General features: G+C 38.8%; 1 protein-coding gene across 1 annotated transcript in view; it reads right to left on the minus strand.

Annotated features, from left to right (window-relative positions):
- LOC104915113 (cytosolic carboxypeptidase 1) overlaps positions 1-8,057 on the minus strand; it is a 131,365-nt gene that overhangs the window by 101,475 nt on the left and 21,833 nt on the right. The window lies entirely within an intron of this gene.

Genomic DNA, 8,057 nt, shown 5'->3' on the forward strand with positions numbered 1-8,057 from the left:
AAGATATTCAGATATTCAAAAATAGAGGTGGCGAGACAATACTGCACTTATTCTCTTGGGAAATGACAGAAAGAAATATGCACACCCCCTAAACAAATTTGTAAGACTTTTCAAAAATCTCTGTTCAGCATATATAATAACCAATTTTTGATTATTGGCAAATTCCAGTGCTAAATTCCAGATGCTAAAAGTCTAAAGCAGGTGAAGTATGAGGGAAGTTTGTTTCAAAGCTTACCTGAATACAGAATCTTCTCAAAAAGCAGTAAGCAATTGCTCAGCTTTTCAAATATTCCAGCTTCACTCAAGTGAACAGCTGTCATAGATTTGTTCAAGTAAGCTTCAGGTGCAGGCTATCTTGGCTTCCTTTAAAGAAAATGAATAGTTAAAGGAGAATAGCTGTGTTCACCACAAAGCAGACAATACGACAAAAAATATAGTTGGGATTATTCAATCCAGACTGCAGGTCTTACTTCAGAGGGAATATATTAGATTCTTGAGTTCAAGTAGCCAAGTGCTATTTAGTTTGCAGTGCTGACCTGCTGTCAGACAGATGATTAACAGGCTGACAGTGCCAATAGTGTCCATATATTATACTATGCAGAAATGCCTTACAAGTGGAGCCAGCAACACAGTTGAACTATGCTGAACAGCAAGGTCTTAATTTCCTTGACTCTAAATTCAACATAAAATATTGAACTTTAGTTAGTGCTAAGATACAAACAGTCCAGGTCAAGCAGGTTAAAAAAAATAAAAATGAACTCCTACACACAAACACACATATACAAAGCAAAAAGGATCAGGGACAAAAGAATAAAACACTACACAGCAGCAATTCAGAGGGTTGAGTAAAGTAACTAATTATCTCTCTAACATTCTATTAGACGATGCAAGAAATCACACAGTGATATTAAAACTTTAAATGCTATGCTTAATTTGAATAAAGGATTCCAAGAAAGGTAAAGACAACAAATACATGGGGCACAGCTAATGCCACTTGTCTGTCAGTGATTGCATAGAAAAGAGTAAGTTACCAGCAGTCACTACACACTAGGAAGAACAACCAAAAGAAAATAAATAAATAAATAAATAAAAGGAGTGAACCAGAAGGGAGTAGAGGGTGATGAGTAGTTAAATTTCAAGTTGGATTCTACGGAATCTCCCACAGTCATTTCATACAGCCTGTGGAACAGCATCCCATGGTAAATTCCTCATAGTAAATTTCTTCAGGCAGGTGAAGTTCAAAATCAGAAGCTGTACATACATAACAATGCAATGCTAAGACACGTCTAACTTTTTGTAGTCCAATCCATTATTTTCACCTTACCCATTCCCCCCTAAAAGTAATAACATGCCTGATGTGACATGTATTTGCCTTCTTCTCAAGTGAATTCTTTGTCACTGAGCCACCAACTCAGCTTCACTAATCTTTCCAGTCCTGTGAAATCACAGCTAAATAACAGCCACCACATTATTCACACCTCGCATCCAGGGCTGTTGACTGGGAGTGCCTTGTAGACTACTGAGACATGTAACACAATCTACTTCAATGCTAAGTCGATTTCTACATCAGATGAACACTAAGTTGCTCAGCATCTCCAAGACAGTAATAGCTCTGGTTAGACATTGAGACAGGATTCACAGAAATATTATCAACACAAGCTAGGTAGCGGAGAGGGAAAGAGCAATTAGTAATTCTAGCACAGTGTTCTTGATATTGCTTATTAATTCCATTCCACTAATACAAATGATATGACCTCAGAATTTCTGGGAGAAAACACAGAACAATGATGATTCAGTCACAGAATCCAGGTGTTACTATCCACCTTCATAAAAACCCTCAAACTCACTTCTTCTCGTGTGAACAAAGAAATTTACAGATTTAAGCTTTTTTTTTTATTGATTGCCAGGTTCGACAATTCCCCTTTTTCTATGATCTCCCAAGACTACACAGCAAGTGTCCGCGTTACTTGCTGTCCAAACCCTTTGAAAGGGACATCAGCTTTTCTCTTGGTCTCACTCAGCCACATCTGATGCACAGGAAAAAAAATTGTTTCTGATACTTTTGTGATTCTAAATGCACTGGTTTTGGGGAAATGGCACCTAAAATACTGTTTGTTTCAAAAGAAAAATATAAAAAAAAAAACAAAACAAATGAGAACTCTCCGCACTAAAATTAGGTCATTCCCCTTGGTTTGTCTTACATACTTTTTCATTTTCACACAAATATCAGGAATCATAGAATAGCACCTCCCTCTAGACCAGGTTGCTCAAAACCCCATCCAGCCTGGCCTTGAATTCTTCCAGAGAGGGAACACCATAGTGCACTAGAAACAACCAAAATCTTCAACTTTACCATTCACCATCACAGAATCACAGAACTGTGGGGACTGGAAAGGATCTCTGAAGATCACAAAGTCCAGCCTCCACTACAGCAGATTCCTTAGCAGGATCCAGATGGGTCTTGTGTATCTACAGAGAAGGAGAATCTACAACCTCTCTGCGCAGCCTGCTCCAGCACTCTGTCACTCTCACAGTGAAGAAGTCCCTCCCTGGAACTTCCTGTGCTACAGTTTCTACTCATTGCCCTTTCTACTATTGCTTGCGTCAAGAGCCTGCCCTCATCGATTTTACTCCTGCGCTCCAGGAGTTTATGAACACTGATGAGAACCCTACTCAGCCTTCTCACCTACAGACTGAATAATCCCTGGTCTCTCAGCCTTTCCTCATACAGGAGGTGCTCCAGGCCCCTCATCATCATTGTCACTCTTCGCTGGAATCTTTCTAGGAGATCCATGTCTTTTTTGAACTGGGGAGTTGAAGTATTTAAGGCTGAACAGTAGGCTCTGAACCAACGTTGACCTACAGATGAACCTCACAACCAAATGCTATACCACACATGCAATGCAATATTTATCTTTTTTGCTATTTTAACATTAATATATATATAGATGCCAATCAATAAAGATCTCCTGTAATACTTTTTGAGCAACACTAACCAGAAGGGACTTTTCTTTATTTACAGGCAAGTTTTCAAGGGAGTAAAACCTTGTGAGCAGTGAGATCAGACAACTTGTTGAGAAGAATGTGGCTAAAGCCCAAATAGATAGAGACACTCCCCTGGCTCCTCCTTGAGCTGCGGCCAGATTTTAGGTGGAATCCAACAGGAAGATAACATGAAACATTCCTGCACTTGACATTATGCAAGCTTGTTTATCCAGCAATAGAAAAACTGGTCCCCATTTTAGCAAGTTCAGAGACCTCATCTACAAGGTCACTACAGTTTATCTTGCATAGTAATGATTAGGTGCATTAGCTTATTCTGTTATATTCTTTTTGTATCCTTTCACCTTGTTTTATTCTTGCTGTACTATTTCACTTATTATTTTATTTCTTTAATATAAGTAAAGATAAACTTATTTAATTTGATGCCTGTGTTCTTTGTGCTGACCTCAACAACTGGCAAAAGAGGAGCCCAGAACTTGACCCAACAGTCCAGACGTGCAAGAGTAGATGGGGAGGCCTCAACCTATTGGCAGTGTTCTTTTTATTGCACCTCAGGATACCACTGGCCTTGCTGGCCATAAGGGCGCACTGCTGGCTATGGATTGCTAGGTCCCTCTTTGCAGAGTTCTTTTCCAGTAGGTCAAATCCTAAACTGATGCATACAGTTATTTCTCCCCAGGTGCAAAACTGTTCTGGTTGAATCTCCTAACATTCCTTTCTGCCCAGCTTTCCAGTCTGTGCAGGTCTCATGGCATGGCAGCATGGCCATCTGGTGCGTCAGCCCCTCCTCCAACCATCAGCAAACGCGCTGAGCATGCACTCTACCCTTTCACCCAGGTCACTGATGAAAATGTTGGACAAGATCAGACTCAGCACTGACCCCTGGGGAACACTCCTAGCTACAAGTCTCCAACTAGACTCTGCCAGTCAGTTAGTTCTCATCATCTGCCTAAAAATGAAAGCGGAAATTAAAAAAAATTAAAAAGTAAATCTTAATACTTCGTATGCTTGGTCACAGAGGTTTTCTTGCATCTTCTTTAAGATTCTGGTACTTAAATCAACACATATTTCAGGATAAAACTTTCTAAGCACTCTGAAAAGTCACTTTAAAATAAAATTGAAGATATTAAATTAAACCCAATGCAGTAACATACATGCCTCACCTGTACAAGAACTTACAGTCAACTGCATTAATTGCGTATTTTCTTCCCTCTTTTATTTCCCATTAATTGCTAGTGGGCATCTAAAAGCCTATTAGACCAAATTCAAGCCTTACACTAAGTTTCTTATAAAGCAAAAAAAAATGCATTATCACAATTGTACAGTCTCTACAAGTCAATTCTGAGCATTTTTTACTACCATTTTCTTAACATCGTATCTGAAAAATTCTCATGTATTTCATCTCACATCTGAAGCTCACAATGTTTAGTTTATGCAACAGCAGTCCTGCTTTAATATTTCAGATATCTTCCCCCTATTCTTTGCCACTGAAACTTGAAGTTTTTGATACATACGTACCTGCCAACATACACATGCTAGCGGAAACCAAAGTGAGTAGCACCGGTCAGCTGGAGCAAAGCAACTGCCACAAAAACAGAGGTGCTGAGAAGTGGCACATGTAAAACATGCCAGATGAAGCCAATGCCTGAAGCCTGCAAAGGCTGAAAAAAGCTTTTGTGCTAGAGTCCTGTTATTAAAACTCTTCTAGAGATAATCTGTTTGGTCACTGACGTTGGAAGACATTTTGAGTTTATTAAACCTAAATTCATATACATTAATTGACCAAAATATTTTAACATAGGAATGCTGTTCATGGAAGAATAAATGTAATTAAAAATGTTAAAATATCTTTTAATTTTCTTAAAAGTTAAAAAAAGAGTCCTTAAAAAAGCCAAATACTTCTGAAATTAACCCTAGTTAATACTATGACTTTCCTGCAAAGTACTCTGAAATTACATTCTCAAGACAGTTCACTAGATCTCTTTATCAAATCAACTGGAAAATCAAAAATGAAAATAGATATGCACAGCTTACTGATATCCTTCAGTTTGCTCTTCTTATATGATATTTAGATTTCTCTTCTTTTTTTTGCCAGAAACTCTTTTTCTTAACAAATTTACTTGATATCTTAAGGCCTATTCTTCACTGAGCCCGCTCAGTATTTCAGAAATGTGTTTTATCACAATAAATGAGTTTTAACTATCAGATTTCAAATCATGAGGAGATAAAACAAATCTATAATTTCAATATGTAAATCTGGATCGGTAAGTCTGTAACATCTTTATAAATATTTACCTCTACATACATTTCCATGCTTTGCTTTGCATTTAAAAATAGGTGCATCCTATCTTCAAGATAAGTGCAAGAAGTGCAGAGCAAACAAAATATTTCGTTGCTATTTACCACACAGAAGAAGCAAGCAGCTGAGCAAAATCATTGTAATTTTTACAATCAAAAAGAAAAATCTAATATGTGAAAGACACAACAAAGAATACAAATTTCAGAGGATAAAACAGTAACAAATAACAGTAAATTAAAAATAAAGAAAAAGCAGATATGAAATAAGAAACAATGTAATGATTTAGAACTTTGTAAATGCAAGGCAGCAAAAAGTTGTGAAGTCAGAGCTCTACTAAAACCTGTTGATGGTTCAGATGATTGAATGTATTTCTTCAGTGTGCTTCCAAAGGACAGTCCTATCACTCACATAAGGGCATGTGACAAGCAGAGCTTAAAACAGAAGCAAATAGGCCTTTGATAGGACAGCATTTCACATACCACAAAGTCTGAAGGTGTTTATGGATCAAAATACTCCTTCCTTTCCAAGACCCTGAAAAAATCTGTTTGAACACAACTTCAAAGAAAAATTAGCTACTGCCTTTTCCTTGTACCCACTGCTATAAATATTTATATTAGAAAACGAAGTCAGCTGATTAGTTTACCCACTGCTGCATTATAACAAAGTGCTGGCTTTCCAACGTGACTAGATAAACTGCAGTATATACTCAGACATTCAAAACAACACACACTAAGCTCCACAAGAGACTGAAGCAGCAAAGCTCTGTGCAGCAGCCTGCCAACTATGTCATGCAGCCTATTACCACTGGCTATAGAAAAACAGGTCTGAAATATGCTGTCTAAAAAGCTGTAAATACCTAAGTCATCTTCCTTTAAAAAAATCAATGATCAAAACAAACACACAACATCATTCAGCAGGTAAAGAACAAATTAAGAAAAACTGCACTTAACTCCTAGAAACTTACCAGACACTCCTAGAAAGTTACCAGCACCCGATATCCATACTTCTCAAGACATGAGGAACTTATCATCATGCTCAGAGTATCACGTTCAAAACTTGCTTGATTTAAGCTGACAGAAATATTGTGAAAGTCAGCTGCTTATCACACAGATAACATAACCCCTTCACAGGCAGAAGGTGAATGGTACGGGGCCAGAAGGGGAGCTGGGAGCAGTAAAAATAGCCAGGAGAAGAAGGACTATCATGGTAGAAACAAAGCACTTCCCTCCACTAAGTCCTGAACAGCAAGTGGAAACACCAGCAATTTTCCTGATTTCTTGGCCATGTCTCAACAGCTCACTGCTATACCTCCAAGGTGCCTGCCAACATCAAACTCAGTGCCTAGTCTTCTAGATCACACTGTCAAATGCAGCTCAGATAGGTCTACAAAGGTAACAAGCACCCGCGCTTGTTATTTCACCAGCTGAGCTATGGGAAACCCGAATGGAGAGGGAAAAATAAAAATAAAAATTAAAAAAAGCAACCAATGGCTCCATGTTGGAGATTTATAAACAGAAACATATTTCCAGCTCTTAAAAGATAAAGATAATTCTGTTCATTAGTAAGCAGAAATAAAATCATGTCACAATCCATAAAATCTCTCAGCAACCATTCACACTCTCAAAAATTTGATTTGTACACTTGGCCTGTTAATTGTAGGTGAAAGTTATAACAGTAATGCCTTCCTGCCAGTACACACAACCCTTCTCCAAAATCATAGGATTTTTTAAACATACAACAAAACTCTTATATCAATTGCTCAATGTATTAAGCTTTTGGGATAACCTTCAGAACTCATCTCCACAGCTATTGCAAAAGAAAGGAAGCACTCTCGTCCACAATTTTCAGCCTGTGTAGAGCTGTTACAAAACTATCCACACATCAGTCATGTTGAATTGTCCCTGTATCCAGGACACACACTGAACAGCTCATAATCTCCTTGATGCTTAGCCCAGGATATCAGACAGTAAAGCTGAGCATAGCAGCAGGGCTTGAAAACAGGCCCAGAAACACACTGCCATTACAAATCCTTCCTAAGCGCTATCACAAGCAGCTGCCTTGCTTGGCACTCACACACTCGTTCCAAGAAGCCTGACTTCCTCTCTAAGTTCCTTAAGGAGTTTAAATGCTTCAGTTATGCAGTCATTACTCCAGAGCATGAGTTGAATAGCACTCAGCTCCTTCAAGCAATAGCAATCCATATCATAGGGGCAACCCCTAAAGAGCAAGGGGCTCACAGATAGTGGAAATATGAGAAAACTTTCAACTTACGCGCGTCAAGAGGAGAAGAGGAGATGTCCGCCAGACACCTTCAGCAGAATACAACCATGCCCAGAACCTGCCTCCCATCATGAGCAATCGTAAGACATGCTGCTGACAACTTGTTGGGCAAGTGCAAGCTGAACATCTTCTCTAGGCTGAAACCCAAACACAGAGTGAAACAGCAAGCTGCTCTACCAGCTTCAACCCTCCCTGAGGCCTCCATGCTCTAGTTGGAGCCTTTTATGCTTAATTTTTGAAAGCTGCTTTCTGAAGGGGTAAACTAACTGCAACAAAAATCAGTCAAATGCTTCTAGCAAGACAACAGTGTATTTTTCTTTGTCCATAAACCAGACCGTGTGGAAGACAAATTTAAATACCTCAAATCGGACAACCTCAGCACGAGCACTGCCCCCTGTGGTGGGGTGCCGCTTCACACAAACACCCACACTGAGTACTCATTCTGCCATCCTCCCCTTGCTTTTTGGAAGAATAA

The sequence above is a fragment of the Meleagris gallopavo genome, chromosome Z, assembly GCF_000146605.3.
Source record: "Meleagris gallopavo isolate NT-WF06-2002-E0010 breed Aviagen turkey brand Nicholas breeding stock chromosome Z, Turkey_5.1, whole genome shotgun sequence".
NCBI lineage: Eukaryota > Metazoa > Chordata > Aves > Galliformes > Phasianidae > Meleagris > Meleagris gallopavo.